Source organism: Ranitomeya variabilis, chromosome 1 (assembly GCF_051348905.1).
Source record: "Ranitomeya variabilis isolate aRanVar5 chromosome 1, aRanVar5.hap1, whole genome shotgun sequence".
NCBI lineage: Eukaryota > Metazoa > Chordata > Amphibia > Anura > Dendrobatidae > Ranitomeya > Ranitomeya variabilis.
In genome coordinates this window covers 851,977,775-851,993,391 of record NC_135232.1, presented here as the reverse complement: position 1 = coordinate 851,993,391, position 15,617 = coordinate 851,977,775, and the positions used below count along the sequence as shown (strand labels likewise).

The 15,617-nt window shown below is 46.3% G+C and overlaps 1 pseudogene; it reads right to left on the bottom strand.

Moving 5' to 3' along the window:
* Positions 1 to 1,507: 1,507 nt before the first annotated feature.
* Positions 1,508 to 2,695, bottom strand: LOC143799276 (polymerase delta-interacting protein 3 pseudogene; annotated as a pseudogene).
* Between the last annotated feature and the right edge of the window lie 12,922 nt (positions 2,696 to 15,617).

Here is a 15,617-nt window from a genome sequence, read left to right as displayed (position 1 = left end):
GATTTACCCTCCATGCCTTTAGTTAGGTGTGGAGATTTTGTATTCTCTGTGGTGGATATTTTCTAGTATTTTAATACTGACCGCACAGTACTCTGTCCTGTCCTTTCTATTTAGCTAGCGTGGCCTCCTTTGCTAAATTCTGTTTTCAGTCTGCGTATGTAATTTCTCTCCCCTGTCACAGTCAATATTTGTGGGGGGCTGTCTATCCTTTGGGGATTTTCTCAGAGGCAAGATAGTTTTCCCGTTTCTATGTTTAGGGGTATTTAGTCCTCCGGCTGTGTCGAGATGTCTAGGCCGTGTTAGGTACATCCCACGGTTACTTCTAGTTGCGGTGTTAAGTTCAGGGTCTGTGGTCAGTATAGGTACCACCTTCTCCAGAGCACGTCTCATGCTGCTCCTAGGCCACCAGATCATAACAGGTTCCCTGGTGGTAAGACTGGAGACGCCTCCATGACCAAACATTCTCGGTTCTTCCAGGCTTTAACATGACATGGTAAAGTTGTTCAGGTTTCCGGCTTGGTACACCCTATAAATCCCTTCTCCTACCTTCTCTCATATCTCATAAGGCCCCTGCCACTTGGCCGTGAGCTTACTCTCTGGGGTGGGCACCAGTACCAACACCCGGTCCCCTTCTTTAAAAATCCTGACCATGGCTCTTTTATTATATGTGCGGCTCTGCGCAGCCAGGGCATCCATTAGATGATCTTTTACTATGGACTGTACTGTCACAATCCAGTCCTGCATGCTTGCAACGTGCTAAATTAAACTTTGTGAGGAGTCGGCTCCTGTTCCCACATCTCCTTTGCTATATCCAACAGTCCCCTAGGATGCCTGCTATATAACAGCTCAAAGGGGAAAAACCTGTGGACGCCTGTGGAACATCGTGGATAGCGAACATAAGATAGGGCAATAACATGTCCCAATCCCTTCAACATTGAAATTCTCCACTGCAGGTTCTTCGACCTCAAAACTGCAATTCTCCACTGCAGGTTCTTCAACCTCAACAATGCAATTCCCTGCAAGTTCCTCAGCTTCAATATTGCAATTTTCCACTGCAGGTTCTTCAGCCTCAACACTGCAATTCTCCACTGCAGGCTCTTCAGCTTCAACACTGAAATTATCCACTGCAGGTTCTTCAGCTTCAACACTGTAATACTTATTATTGAAGACATTTATAACAAATAATTCAACCTTTATTTAGGCTCCCTTGACAGAACAGTAGAACCGTAATTGTGCTGTATCACAATACTAGACCAAGGGGAAAACAGAAATTCTTGATGCAATAATGCAAGTGCCCCACAACAATGGTGAACTGTACTACAATGCTGTGAACAGGAAGAATTGTCCAATGTCAGATGCCAGACTTCTTCAAACATCAACTACCTGCTGGTGTTCATCACCAGTGTTAAACAAAAAGCAAAAAAATATATATTTTTTAAAGAGTCTCTGGGCCCATATGTGAATTGTGAATCTCTGTTATTACAGTCTCCAAGTTGTGTTGGTGTCATCAGAGCTTAATCTTAAATGCAGGTGGTTGGATAATTGCTGAAGACCCTGAGGATTTAATGAGTGCTTTTAAGATAGTATCAGGATCAACTTAAGCTGGAGTATTTTAAGCAAGACTGGAGGAGGAGTTTGTTTTTCTTCGACATTAACCTTCGTTCTTTGATGTGGTGTCACTTAATCTTAGAAGTATGGGCTAGTCTGATGTTATTACACTACCATACACTACCATTCAAAGGAAGATTGCATTTTAATGGTTGTCCATCTAGGTATCTGTTGTATTTTTTGTAGGCACCAACTGCATCTTCCTTTCTTACAAACACAACCTCTGCAACTCCGGAACTCAAAAAGCAGGTGCGCTTCAAGGCATCACATACACAGATAAGGTCCACAATATCTTCCTCTGTGACTCTTGGATGCAAATTATTAATGGTCATTTTTGTGCCTTCTAAAGAGCTAAAGACATACTCTTTATGAGTGGGCCCTAATGATGAACTGGCCTCCTTTGTGACAAGTTTCCGTGGCACGTTGATTAGAGGCTTTGTGTGCAATAAAGGTGCTGATTGGCAAAGTGTCGTGCTTAGTAGACATGGATGCTGTTTATGCATCATTCTGTAACACTTTTGCAAGAGGTAAAGTTTGCCCAAGAGGAAATGAAATTCCAGACAATCATGGCCTTTTTTGCAGATTGTTTGCAGCTGTGATCTTCATCTTCTTGCTGGGGTTTTGGTAAAGTTCCAAGTTGTCTTCAATACCATATAATCGCCCATATCTTGTAAAGAGGAAATCAGTTGTTTCCCAGGTTTGTGGTAAACTACTTTTATTGGCATTCCTTTAACAAGGTGAAGATGAAGAACCTTGTGCCACGGGTGTGTTGAGAGTTACGGCCAGTGCACTCCTCGTTAAACTTAGTTTTTCACGAGCGTCCATCAGATTGTTTGGTTTTCCTCCAACTTTTATCTGCTTTGTATAATTCAGCATCTCACGACCATGTTGCACTTTGCCCTTTATACGGACACGTGCGTCTTTGGCAACATATTTCTTACGGGCATCTTTTATGCAAAGCTTCAGACACGCATCTGTTACACTGATCTTCTGACAGGCATGAAACACATTCTGGTAATTGGTGGTGAGCGAAGAAATAACTAATCATTGTAGGCTGTATCCTGGATCTCATACCTCCCTTAGCCATTGCTGTTATTAATCCTGTACACTTTTCCTGATCACTTCATCATCGGCTCATCTGCCATATTTTTGCTAAAAACTTGCACCTTCCAGCAGAAAATGTAGGAAACCATGTTACTGTTTTCCAGGGTGTTTATAATGCCTGTAAAAAAAAGTTTACACACTATGTTGATGTGTACCCCCCAGGGGGGAATGTTTGTCAGCCCATACACTTGGTGTATGGCCATTCCAAGTATAGAATCCCTTTGTTTTTTTTAAAAAAATTTTATGAGGCCATCCTCCACATTTCTTCCAAGGTGGATTTCGGTGCATGCATATTTTGGCCAGGCCTTAAATTCACTTCATGGGCAAAATTTATGGTAGTAAAAAAATAATAATGGGAAATGTTGTTTCATGTGCCCATCCAGTACTTGGGTTCAAAGGCTTATTGGGGTGCATGTAACTTTGGTGCACAGCAGGCCTTGCATTCAATGCATAGGCTAACAGTATTGCAGTGCCAAATGAATAATGTGAACTTGCTTTTCCTGTGGCCATCCAGTACGTGGGCTCAAAGGCTTATTGGGATGTGTGTAACTTTGGGGCAGGGCAGGCCTTGCAATTCGTATACAATGAGGTGTGCCAATAAGAATAGGATATGATAGGCAACTATTCAGGGATTATTGCCTTATAAATTCTAAGCCGTCCGATACTTGAAAGTATCGGTATCGGATAGTATCGGCCGATACCCGAAAAGTATCGGATATCGCCGATACCGATACCCGATACCAATACAAGTCAATGGGACACCAAGTATCGGAAGGTATCCTGATGGTTCCCAGGGTCTGAAGGAGAGGAAACTCTCCTTCAGGCCCTGGGATCCATATTAATGTGTAAAATAAAGAATTAAAATAAAAAAATATTGATACACTCACCTCTCCGGAGGCCCCTGCACCTAACCGCTGTTAACCGGCAGCTTCCGTTGCTTAAAATGAGCGCGTTTAGGGCCTTCCATGACGTCACGGCTTCTGATTGGTCGCGTGCCGCTCATGTGACCGCCACGCGACCAATCACAAGCCATGACGTCATTCTCAGGTCCTAAATTCCTAGAATGAGGAGTTTAGGGCCTGAGAATGACATCGCGGCTTGTGATTGGTCGCGTGGCGGTCACATGAGCGGCACGCGACCAATCAGAAGCCGTGACGTCATGGAAGGCCCTAAACGTGCTCATTTTAAGCAACGGAAGCTGCCGGTTAACAGCGGTTAGGTGCAGGGGCCTCCGGACAGGTGAGTATATCAATATTTTTTATTTTAATTCTTTATTTTACACATTAATGTGGTTCCGATACCGATTCCCGATACCACAAAAGTATCGGAACTCAGTATCGGAATTCCGATACCGCAAGTATCGGCCGATACCCGATACTTGCGGTATCGGAATGCTCAACACTAGTTTTTTACGGTGTTCTGTACTCAGAAATTCATCAAAGCAGGCAAGATTAATTGATTTAATAACTGATTTAATGTGTCCATTCACAGTTTCTCTCTAGCATCTGGTTGGACACTTTATGCCATTGGAGCTGGAATTACCACTACTGAACTCTCGAGTAGTGTTGAGCGATACCTTCCGATATTCGGAAATATCGGTATCGGATTGGATAGGCCGATATCCAAAAAATATCGGTTATCGCTGATACCGATACCCGATACCAATGCAAGTCAATCGGACAAAAATATCAGAATTAAAATAAACCCTTTCTTTCCTTGTAGGTTAATTCTACATGAAGGAAAACAACTAAGAATAATGTAGGATGTATTGGGGGAGGTAGAGGAGACATTAAAGGCATAGAGGTTTAGCCCAATCAAATGGAATAGCAGGAATTAATTTTTTTTTCAGACGTTCAGAGTTACAAAGAAATTGACTATGTTAAGATTTTTTATATTTTGTCAGATATTTATGTTTCACTACTTCCATGCTCTTCACCTTCTTTTTTACTTCTCCCATACTTTCTTCTTCATCATGCTCAGCAGCAGCATCTTTTTCATGAACTTCTTCTTCACCTTATTCACCTTCTTCTTCTTCACCTTTTTCCTATTATTCTTTTTTTTACATTCTTCATATTCTTTATATTCAACTATTCTTCTTCTTCATATTCTACTTCTTCATCTTCTTCATATTCTTCATCATATTCTTATTTGTGACAGGCATTCCTGTAGTTGTTATTTATAAAAGTTTGAAGATTACACCTTCCGTTCTGCCTGTCACAAAAGATTTACAACAGGATTTGTCTGCGTTCAGTTTGACCTGCAGCAGCAGGTTTTTTCCAGGGGCAGAACGAGGAGGAACGGACTCACCCCCATACACTGCTTAGTCTTCTTCTGCTTATAATTTAGATAATATATTTTGCTCTGATTTTTAGTCTTATGCTTAATGTTCTTCTGATTTTTGTTCTTCAGCTTCTTGTTCTTCTGCTTCTTGGTCTTCTTTGGGGTGGTCTTCACGGTCGTCGTCTTCAGGGTCGTCATCTCAGGGGTCATTGTCTTCTTCGGGGTGGTCTTCAGGGTCATCGACTCCAGGGTCATCGTCTCCAGGGTCATCATCTCTGGGGTTGTCATCTTCTTCAAGGTGATCTTCAGGGTCGTTGTCTTTAGGGTCGTTGTCGGGGAGATTCAGAGTGATTAGCAAAAACCATTTAAAAAAAATTGAACTTGGAAATGTAGCAGATGGTACAAGGAGGCTGAGGAACTGGCAAGAACTAGCTGACGGTACTAGAACCCGGATGGCTACCCGAATGTACAAGAGCCAATGGAACTACCGAGGACCAGCTGACGGTACTGGAACCCGGTTACTAAGCAGGAGGTACCCGTGCCAGAAAGCACTACCAAGGACCACCAGACATTGCTGGAACTCGGATACCAAGAAGGAGGCACCTAAGCCAAAGGATCTGCCTGGAACCAGCTGATGGTACTGGAACCAGGATGGTTAGAAGAAGGTACAAGAGCAAAAGACACTGCCGAGAACCAGCTCATGGTACTGGAACCCGGATGGGTAGCAGAAGGTACAAGAGCCATTGGAACTACCCAGGACCAGCTGACGGTACTGGAACCCAGTTACTAAGCAAGGAGGTACCCGTGCCAGAAAGCACTACCAAGGACCACCAGACGTTGGTGGAACTCGGATACCAAGAAGGAGGCACCTAAGCCAGAGGCTCTACCTGGAACCAGCTGACGGTACTGGAACCAGGGGGACTATTTAAGATTGTTTTCCAAAGAACCAGCTAATGGTGCTGGAACTCAGATAGGCAGCAGAAGGTCCACATGAAAAAAAAATTGCTAGGCCACGAGCCGGATGTAGTTACCGAAAACCCACAGTCCTACAGGGGGAGCTTGTCCTATTGGCACTACAGAATCAGCCTTGATTGCCAGTTCCCTCAGCCTACAGGCTAACCTGACCACAACCAGACAGGACAACGTATTGGAGGCAAAGTGACCTTGACACTACCCGGAAACATCTGGCATGCTGGAACCAGGCTGGGCAGGAGGGAGTACCCATGCCAAAGACACTTCTGAGCAGAAACTGGTGGTGTTGGATCCCAGGGAATCCAGGAGAAGCAGAGTGTAGGCTGAGGCCTAATTGGAGCAAGTTTAATATTTGTTGTAGTGTGAGTGTGGATGGAGCAGGAGAAATTGCCGGATACACAGGTGAGGATCAGCTGACGTTACTGAAACCCAATAACACTGGGTCATGTGTTGACTGTGCAGATGGCACTTCTGAGCAGCAACTGGCGGTGTTGGAGTCCAGGGATCAGAGTTCAGGTGGTAGAAACATGAACACAACAGGAGATCTGGATACTGTTGCCAACCAATTATTTAATCTGGAAGAGGAGTGGCAAATTACTGCGAGATCCAGGCCTTGTTCATTTTCAGAAAAGTAAGCCGGTCAACGTTATCAGAGGATAGTCGCATGCGACGGTCTGTTAGTACACCACTTGCGGCACTAAAGACGCGTTCCGATAATACACTAGCAGCAGGGCAAGCCAGCACCTCCAATGCATACTGGCTAACCTCTGGCCATGTATCCAGCTTAGAGACCCAAAACTTGAAGGGGGAAGAGCCGTCTGGGAATACACTGAGAGGGCAAGACATGTAGTCTGTCATCATCTGACGGAAACGTTGCCTCCTGCTGACTGGAGCCATCTGTGATGGTGTAGACATTTATGGCGGGCACACAAAACTTTGCCACATTTGGGCCAAACTGGTCTTGCCTTGTGCTGAGTCACTGCTTCTGCTTCCTCTTTGTGCAGAGCTTCCTCCACTGCCTCAACGCACTAAGCTGCTTTGTAAAGCACTAGCAGCACTGCTCTCGGTTGGAATGGAGAAGATGATGGAATGCACCAATGTGTCTTGGTACTCCCGCATTTTACACTCCCGGTTCAACGGTGTTATGAGGCTTTGTAAGTTGTCCCGGTAGTGAGGATCTAGGAGGGTATACACCCAATAATGAGCCGTGTTGAGAATGTGGGTGAAGTGGCGGTCGTTTCTCAGGCACTGCAGCATGAAATCAACCATGTGCTGCAGACTGCCAACTGGCCTAGAAATGCTGTCCCCTGCTTGAGGCGTGATCTCTGCCTGCTCTGTATCACCCCACCCTCGCTCTACATACTGACTACTAGAGCATTGTGTAACTCCCTCCTCTGGACAGATGTCTTCCTCCTCCACTGATTCCTCCTCATCCTCCTCACAAAGTGTCCCCTGCCTAGGCCTTTGTGGGGAACCACGTTGCGCAGACTGTCCAGAAGCAGATGGCATTTGTGACTCCTCATCCTCCACCTCTTCCACAACCTCCTCCCTTAGCGCTTGCAGTGTTTTTTCAAGCAGGCAGATAAGGAGGACAGTCATGCTGACTAGTTCATCATCTGCGCTCGCCATCCGCGTGGAATCATTGAAGGCACGCAAAACCTGGCAGATGTCCTTCATAGTGGCCCACTCAGTGGTTGTGAAGTCTGAACAGCGCGCAGTGTGACTTTTTTGCGCCTGATGCAGCTGGTACTCTATTACTGTTGCATGCTGCTCACACAACCGCTCCAACGTATGTAACATTGAATTCCACCTGGTGGGTAGGTCACATATGATGCGATGTTCTGAAAGGCGGAATTGGCACTGCAGAGCTGCAATGCGCGATCTTGCCATGCTGGAACGCCGCAAGTGAGCGCACTCTAGGTGGACCTTGTGCAGCAGTGCATCAAGATCCCGATAGTCCCTCAAAAAACTCTGCACGACCAAGTTGAGCACATGTGCCAGACATGGGATGTGAGTGAGTTTGCCTAGGCCCAGAGCTGCCACCAGATTTCGGCCATTGTCACACACTACCATGCCTGGCTGGAGATTCGCTGGCACAAACCACATGTCGCTCTCCTGCTTCATGGCATTCCAGAGCTCCTGCGCTGTGTGGCTTCGATTCTCCTAAGAAATTAATTTCAATACGGCCTGTTGACGTTTGGCCATGGCTATGCTCATATCGGTCATAACAGGTAAGCGTTCACGGGTCCATGTGGAGGTAGACTGTGATGGCTCCTGCAGTGCTGATTCAGAGAAACTTGAGTATGAGGAGGAGTCAATGTGTACAGACTGGATTCCTGCAATCCTTGGAGTTGGCAGAACACGTACAGCGCAACTCTCAAGATCTGTACCCGGCTCCACAACATTTACCCAATGGGCAGTGAGGGAAAGGTATCGTCCCTGTCCATGGTGACTGGTCCACGCATCGGTGGTCAGGTGGACCTTGCTACTGACGGCGTTTAGTAGCGCATGTTTAATGTTTCCCTCCACATGCTTTTGCAGGGCAGGGACAGCTTGCCTGCTGAAATAAAAGAGGCTGGGTACATTGTATTGTGGGACTGCCAATGCCATCAAGTTACGGAAGGTGTCAGTCTTCACCAGCCTGAATGACAGCATTTCAAGGGACAGTAGTTTTGCAATGCCAGCATTCAGAGCCTGTGTTTGGGGGTGGTTTGCTGAGAATGGCCACCTTTTCTCACATGCCTGTGCTACCGATGGCTGTAGACTGGGCTGGGAGTGTGAGGATGACAGGGAACGTGGTACTGTGGGTGGAATTACACTGGGTCTCTGTACAACAGTGCCAGAGGTTCTTCCATAGCGATTCTGTGAGGAAGCCGAGCCAGCTGTGTGTGCACTAGAGGAAGAGGCTACAACACAAGCTGAAGAGGTGGTAGGTGGCGCTATATGTTGGCCTAGGTCTTCAGTGTGTTTTGTAACCCCACCATGTGCTTGGTCCACACGTTTCCACATATTTTTGGTATTGAGGTTGCTGACATTTTTCCCTCTTCTGACTTTCCGATTGCACAGCTTGCATGTGACAAAGCAAATGTCATCTGCAACTGTGTCAAAAAAGGACCAGGCACTGCAAGTCTTGGGAGCGCCTGTTCTGGGTTTTGGAAGAGGCATGCTCCTAATGGGTGCCGAAGTGGAGGCCACAGGCAACGCAGTCTTCCCCCTCCCTCTCCCTCCTTTTTGGGCCATTCAGGGAATCTCTTCCTCAGAGCTGCTCCCACCACCTTCCTGTACCTCACGCCATGATGGCCAAGGACCTCATCATCTACACTACCCTCTTCCAACAACTGCTTCTCCTGGGTAGTCTTGGCAGCACAGTACGCACCAGAGAGTGGCACCTGAGTCTCATCAGATGCGTACTGAGGTGTGCTGACCGTAGGCACTGGTCCACCCGCCTCTTCAGATTCAGAGAGACAAAGCAGTTGCGCATCCCTGCATACTGCCTCTTCTTCAGTTTCTTGAATGCTGCTTGGCTGGCCCCTCTTTCCATGCCAAGAGATTCAGAGAACAGAAGTAGAGATGGCTCCTGTCCTGGGTTCTCTGACTGCCTGGGCAATTTGGCAGGTGGTGAAGAGACAGAGGAGTGCTCTTCAGTGCTCTGTGCCTGAGAGGATGTGGCACTAATTGAAGTCGATATGTTAGCTGCCATCCATCCGACAACAGCTTTCACAAAAAGACACTGGATGTGCCCAAAGATGTAAAACTGATAGTATCACAAACTTTTTGTAGTGATTACAATGCAGGAAGGTAACCTACAATGCAATAGATAAGGCTCCAAAAAATAGGCTAATACTAATCTGGCTGGGGCTGCAGGGCACAAGGCTGCAGAAAGGCTCCTCTATGTACTCCTATATAGTGTTTTTTCTGCAATCTAGCAGGATATGGATAGAAACCCACTAATAGGATACATCTGGAAAAATGTGCAGCAGGCAGCACTAGTTGAAAAAAGGACAACGGAACAGTATGAGGCAGTGACGCACGCTGAGCTGACTACAACCAGCTGTGGCTGCAGAACAGACTACAGCGTGAGCTGAACTCACACAGAGACCTTGCAGACAGCTGTGAACAGAGCTGCAAGGCCAATAAAAGCTCCTCTATGTACTCCTATACAGTGTTTTTCCGCAATCTAGCAGGATATGGATGGAAACCCACTAATAGGATAAATCTGGAAAAATGTGCAGCAGGCAACACTAAGGCTACTTTCACACTAGCGTCGTGCACTGCACGTCGCTATGCGTCGTTTTGTAGAAAAAACGCATCCTGCAAAAGTGCTTGCAGGATGCGTTTTTTCTCCAAAGACGTGCATTAGCGACGCAGTGCAACGCAATGCCACACGTCGCAACCGTCGTGCGATGGTTGCGTCGTGTTGCGTCGGCCTGTCGCCACCAAAAAACGTTGCACGTAACGTTTTTTGGTGCGTTGATACTGTCTTTTCTGACCGCGCATGCGTGGCCGGAACTCCGCCCCCGCCTCCCCGCACATCACAATGGGGCAGCAGATGCGTTGAAATACAGCATCTGCTGCCCCCGTTGTGCGGCGCTTTCAATGCTTGCGTCGGTACGTCGCAACGACGCAACTCGTCTTGCGTCGTACGACGCTAGTGTGAAAGTAGCCTAATTGAAAAAGGACAATGGAACAGTGTGAGGCAGTGACGCACGCTGAGCTGACTACAACCAGCTGTGGCTGCAGAACAGACTACAGCGTGAGCTGAACTCACACAGAGACCTTGCAGATAGCCGTGAACACCGCTGCAAGGCCAAGAAAAGCTCCTCTACGTACTCCTATATAATGTTTTTCCGCAATATAGCAGGATACGGATGGAAACCCACTAATAGGATAAATCTGGAAAAATGTGCAGCAGGCAGCACTAATTGAAAAAAGGACAATGGAACAGTATGAGGCAGTGACACACACTGATCTGACTACAACCAGCTGTGGCTGCACAACAGACTACAGAGTTAGCTGCACTCACACAGACACCTTGCAGACAGCCGTGAACAGTGCTGCAAGCAAAAACAAGGTTCTCACACAGCGGTTGCTAAATTAGCCTGGGTAAAGCACAATGAAGCAAATCGCTATCTCAAACTATCCCTCAGTCAGAACAACATCGTCCTGTCCCTAACTGAATTCACAGCAGAGTTAACCCAAAATGGCAGCGGCGGCTTTTATAGTGCATCATGACATCATTTCAGCAGCCAATCACAGCCATGCCAGTAGTTACATGCCTAACATGCAGAACAGGATGTGCCCACAGTTCTAATGATTCCTCATAGGCTGAATTAAATGAAACTGACTCATTGCATTATGGGAACTTCCGATTCCGGTATCCGATATTGCAAAAGTATCGGAACTCAGTATCGGAATTCCGATACCGAGAATATCGGCCGATACCCGATATTTGCAGTATCAGAATGCTCAACACTACTCTCGAGTGCTTTTTTCCATCTATTTCTGGGTGCTTCTTTAAATGTGTTTGGGGTCATTGCCCTGTTGGAAGATCCATGACCAAGGATGCAAACTCAGCTTTCATACTACTGGCACTACATTGCACATTAAAAACCTTTGGGAATCTTCACATTTCATGATGCTTAGAAAACAGTCAAAGCAAGGGGGTGTGGCTTAGGCACCATCAAGAGAGGAAGCTTCTTCCAGGAGCTCCTGATCTCCAGCCTTGAAATCAACATCCATCAGCCACACTGCTGCTGTAAATCATCTTGTCTTACCATCTAAGCCTCCATGAGAGTGTGCTGCATCTGGTAGATCACAAGAAAATATCTCTTACAGACTGTGAAGGGATCTCTGGAGCCTGAGCCTTGAGGCCTGGTGAGTGTAACAGGCCTGTGCTTCCCCTGTGGAGGAGGGCCTGTAATTTGCTCTCTGCACCTCTCGCTTCCCAAACATCTAACAGCAGAAACACCAGCACTTTTATCATCTTCCAGAGGTTTCCTTAATCCTTCTCTGCTCACAGCCAGATCTATTGGGAGATTGCCCCTGAGCAGAGCGGTGATTGCAGCCTGCACACACTTGCAATAGCCCTGTTCTCACAGTGGGGGGGGGGGCCAGGACAGATCCTCCTTTGCTGAGCAAACAGGACTCCAGTGTGAGAGATAAGGGAGGCTGACAATATCCCTTCTAGTCATCAGAAGCTGATCGTGTACCACTGTCACTCTCCTCCATAAGAAGAAGATAAACTACTTCTTTGGAATCCCACCCTTTTTCCAGCAGCAGCACCCAGGAGAACAATAAGACATATATCAGAGACAGTGTGCTTCCTGTATGTTTTTTCCTCTGCTTCTACAACATCATCACTGAGTTGTACCCTCAAGTACACTGTCCTGGGCTGGTCCCACACCTAACCTTGTCATGCTGGACCTAAAATGAGGTGACGAGCTTCGGCACCACCAGACATAACGCGGCTCATATCGGCTTTCACTGACTCTCCTGACCTCTGAGGCGCTTACCGCTAGCACCGCAGCACAACTGGGCACATGATGACCCGAGGCAGATCTAATAAGAAGGCCTCTCCTCCTCGCCTGCCAGACTTCTTTCTGCGGTCTCAAACCGCACATGCCGCAGGGAAAATGGCGGCGGTTTCTCCCTCCAGATCATCACACTCCTCCCGCGGCTCACGGGAGTCAGAAAGAGGTGAGACTTCAGCGGGAGCACAATATAGTAGCTCTGCACCTATGACCAGGGGGGATATGAAAGAATTCCTCACATCTATACGCGCCTCATTAAAAGAGGATATGCAGGACATGTTGAAGGAGATAAGAGGAGACATTAACTCCTTAGGGGCCCGCACGGATCATTTGGAAAACAAAATGTCCGAATATGTCTCTGTAATTAACACTCTGGTGGATGAAAACCAAGCTATAAAAGGCAAGTTAGCAGGGGCGTTTGATAAATTGCACGACTTAGAGGACAGATCCAGGAGGAACAATATTCGAGTGAGAGGAATCCCTGAGAATGTTGCAGATAAAGATTTAGCTGCTTTCCTCCAGAATTTTATGCAGGCTGTCCTGCCCTTACTTTCCTCGAGAGATCTACTGGCGGACAGGGTACATAGAACACCCAAGCCCAAGCATCTAGATCCATCTCTTCCTAGAGACATCCTTGCACGGATTCATTTGTACACTACTAAAGAGACATTCCTGCGGCAGATAAGAAGCCCCCCTGACCTACCCCCTGAATTCCGGGATCTCCAGGTCTTCCCGGATTTGTCAGCTGCTACCCTGGCCAAAAGGAGAGAATACGCCCATGTCTGTAAAGAATTGAGGGACATCAACATACGTTACCGATGGGGGTTTAATCCTGTGCGTTTGATTATCACTTATGAAGGACGCACGGTCGCCTGCTCCTCGCCTAAACAGGCAGAAGAGAGGCTTACGGCCTGGAAAATACCCTTTGCTCCCAGACCTTCGGATACAAAAAGGAAAATAGCCTCAGACTGGTCTACAGATTGACAGTGCCACACGGACTGCGTCTGGATTGCTGAGCACTCCTACTGAACCCCTCAGTGAGCCTTTGGATTGTGAACCTCTCACTTCCACCCCTCCACGCAGATTCTGTTCTGCGGACTGTCTGGACTGTTCCGGACGTTCCTACGAGGATTCCTCGTATATTGACCTATGTTTTGTTTTTTGTTTTTTTTCCTTTGTTTTTACTTCTTTTTGTTTTTTGGTTCTTTTTACTCTGTCTGGCATACATTTAGAGTCTCCTTCCGATGCGACTACATACTTGCCCTTCCCCTTTCTTTCCTCAAGGTTTTTTCTCTCCAAATCCCCGGGCATTCTCTGTCTATATTGATTTTTAATTGTTATTATGAAACTGGCAGTTATTTGTATATATGTTTCGGTACACTGCCAGTGGGGTCACTGGGTAATACCAGCAGTATAGACTTTAGTATAATGGTACCATGAGTTTACAAATTCTTTCTTTGAATGTCAGGGGTTTAAACTCCCCTGAGAAGAGATCTATGATGTGGAGGGAGGTGAAGCGGTCGAGGGCAGATATTATCTGCTTGCAGGAGACCCATTTGTTGGCGGAGGATAATTTTAGGCTCCGTCATCCCCTCTTCCCACACATTCTATTTGCTAATGGCCCAACCAAAAAGGCTGGTGTGTGCATCATGGTGAAAAATACAATTGCTTTTAAATTGATAGTGCAAAATAATGACCCCACGGGTAGGTGCTTAACTATTACGTGCCTATTGAATGGTGAGCTACACACGTTGACAAATCTTTATGCTCCCAATGAGGGACAACATAAATTCCTGAGAACAACCCTTCATGAAGTCTCTGCAAATGTGAAGGGCAGCAATATAATATGTGGTGACTTTAATCTCCCCATGCATGTGGACCTTGATTGCTCTTCTGGTGGCAGACGACCTAGAGGGGACTTGACTCTACTCACAGGTGAATTCCACCTGCATGATTATTGGAGATATTCGCATGCATCTGAGAGGGATTATACCTTTTACTCTTCCAGGCATTCCACATACTCCCGTATTGATTATTTTCTAACAGATAGTGCAACCTTGTCCAGATGTAGATCCGCAACTATAGGTTTAATAACGTGGTCTGATCACGCTCCCATCACTCTAACTCTTACTTTAGCACGCCAAGCTAACCCAGCCTTTAGGTGGCGATTAAATGACGCATTGTTGCTGAATGGGGAGGTGTTAGATAGATTCTCTTCGGAGTTGGAACATTACTTTAAGATAAATGATAATGGAGAGGTTTCTGATGAGTCCTTATGGTTGGCGCATAAAGTAGTGATTAGAGGTGTGCTTCTCCAACAAGCTTCCTACCTGAAAAGGAAGAGGGAGAGTGGCAGAGACGTATTACATTCCCATCTGCAATATTTAGACAATATCAGCAAGTCTGCTCCCTCGCCTTCTATCTCCGAGGAGATCTATCAGATTAGGTTTAAATTGAGAGAAAATCTCCTGGCCAGATATGCACATAACATGAAGAAATTCAAGACTAATCTACATGCCGCAAGTGATAGGGCAGGTGCACTCCTGGCGCGCAGAGTACGTAAGAGGGAAGCTAAATCAAGAGTGGACCATATCTTAGATAAAAATGGGAAGGCCCTCAGGAACCCTCAGGACATAGTCCAAGCTTTTGCAGAATATTATACCGGATTGTATAACTTAAAAGATGACCCTTCTACTCCCCAACCGGATCACCAATCTATTTATAAATATCTAGACTCTATAAAATTACCCCGTATTACATCTGAGCAGCTAAACTACCTTAATTCTCCCTTCACAGATGTAGAAGTTAACTCGACGATTAAACAAACTAAATCTCATAAGGCCCCAGGCCCAGACGGGCTGACGAATGACTATTATAAATCCTTTTATCTGTTGCTGACTCCATATTTGCAGAGATTATTCTCGGTGTGGAGAGACTCGGGTACTGTGGCGGCTCCTGGTTTGGAAGCTACCATATCTACCATACCCAAGCCTGGGAAACCCCTCACACACCCTGGTGACTTTAGACCCATTGCTCTGCTCAATTCGGATGTCAAAATATTCACTAAAATTATAGCGTCCAGACTAAAGCTTATTATCCCAACTATAATTTCACCGGACCAAG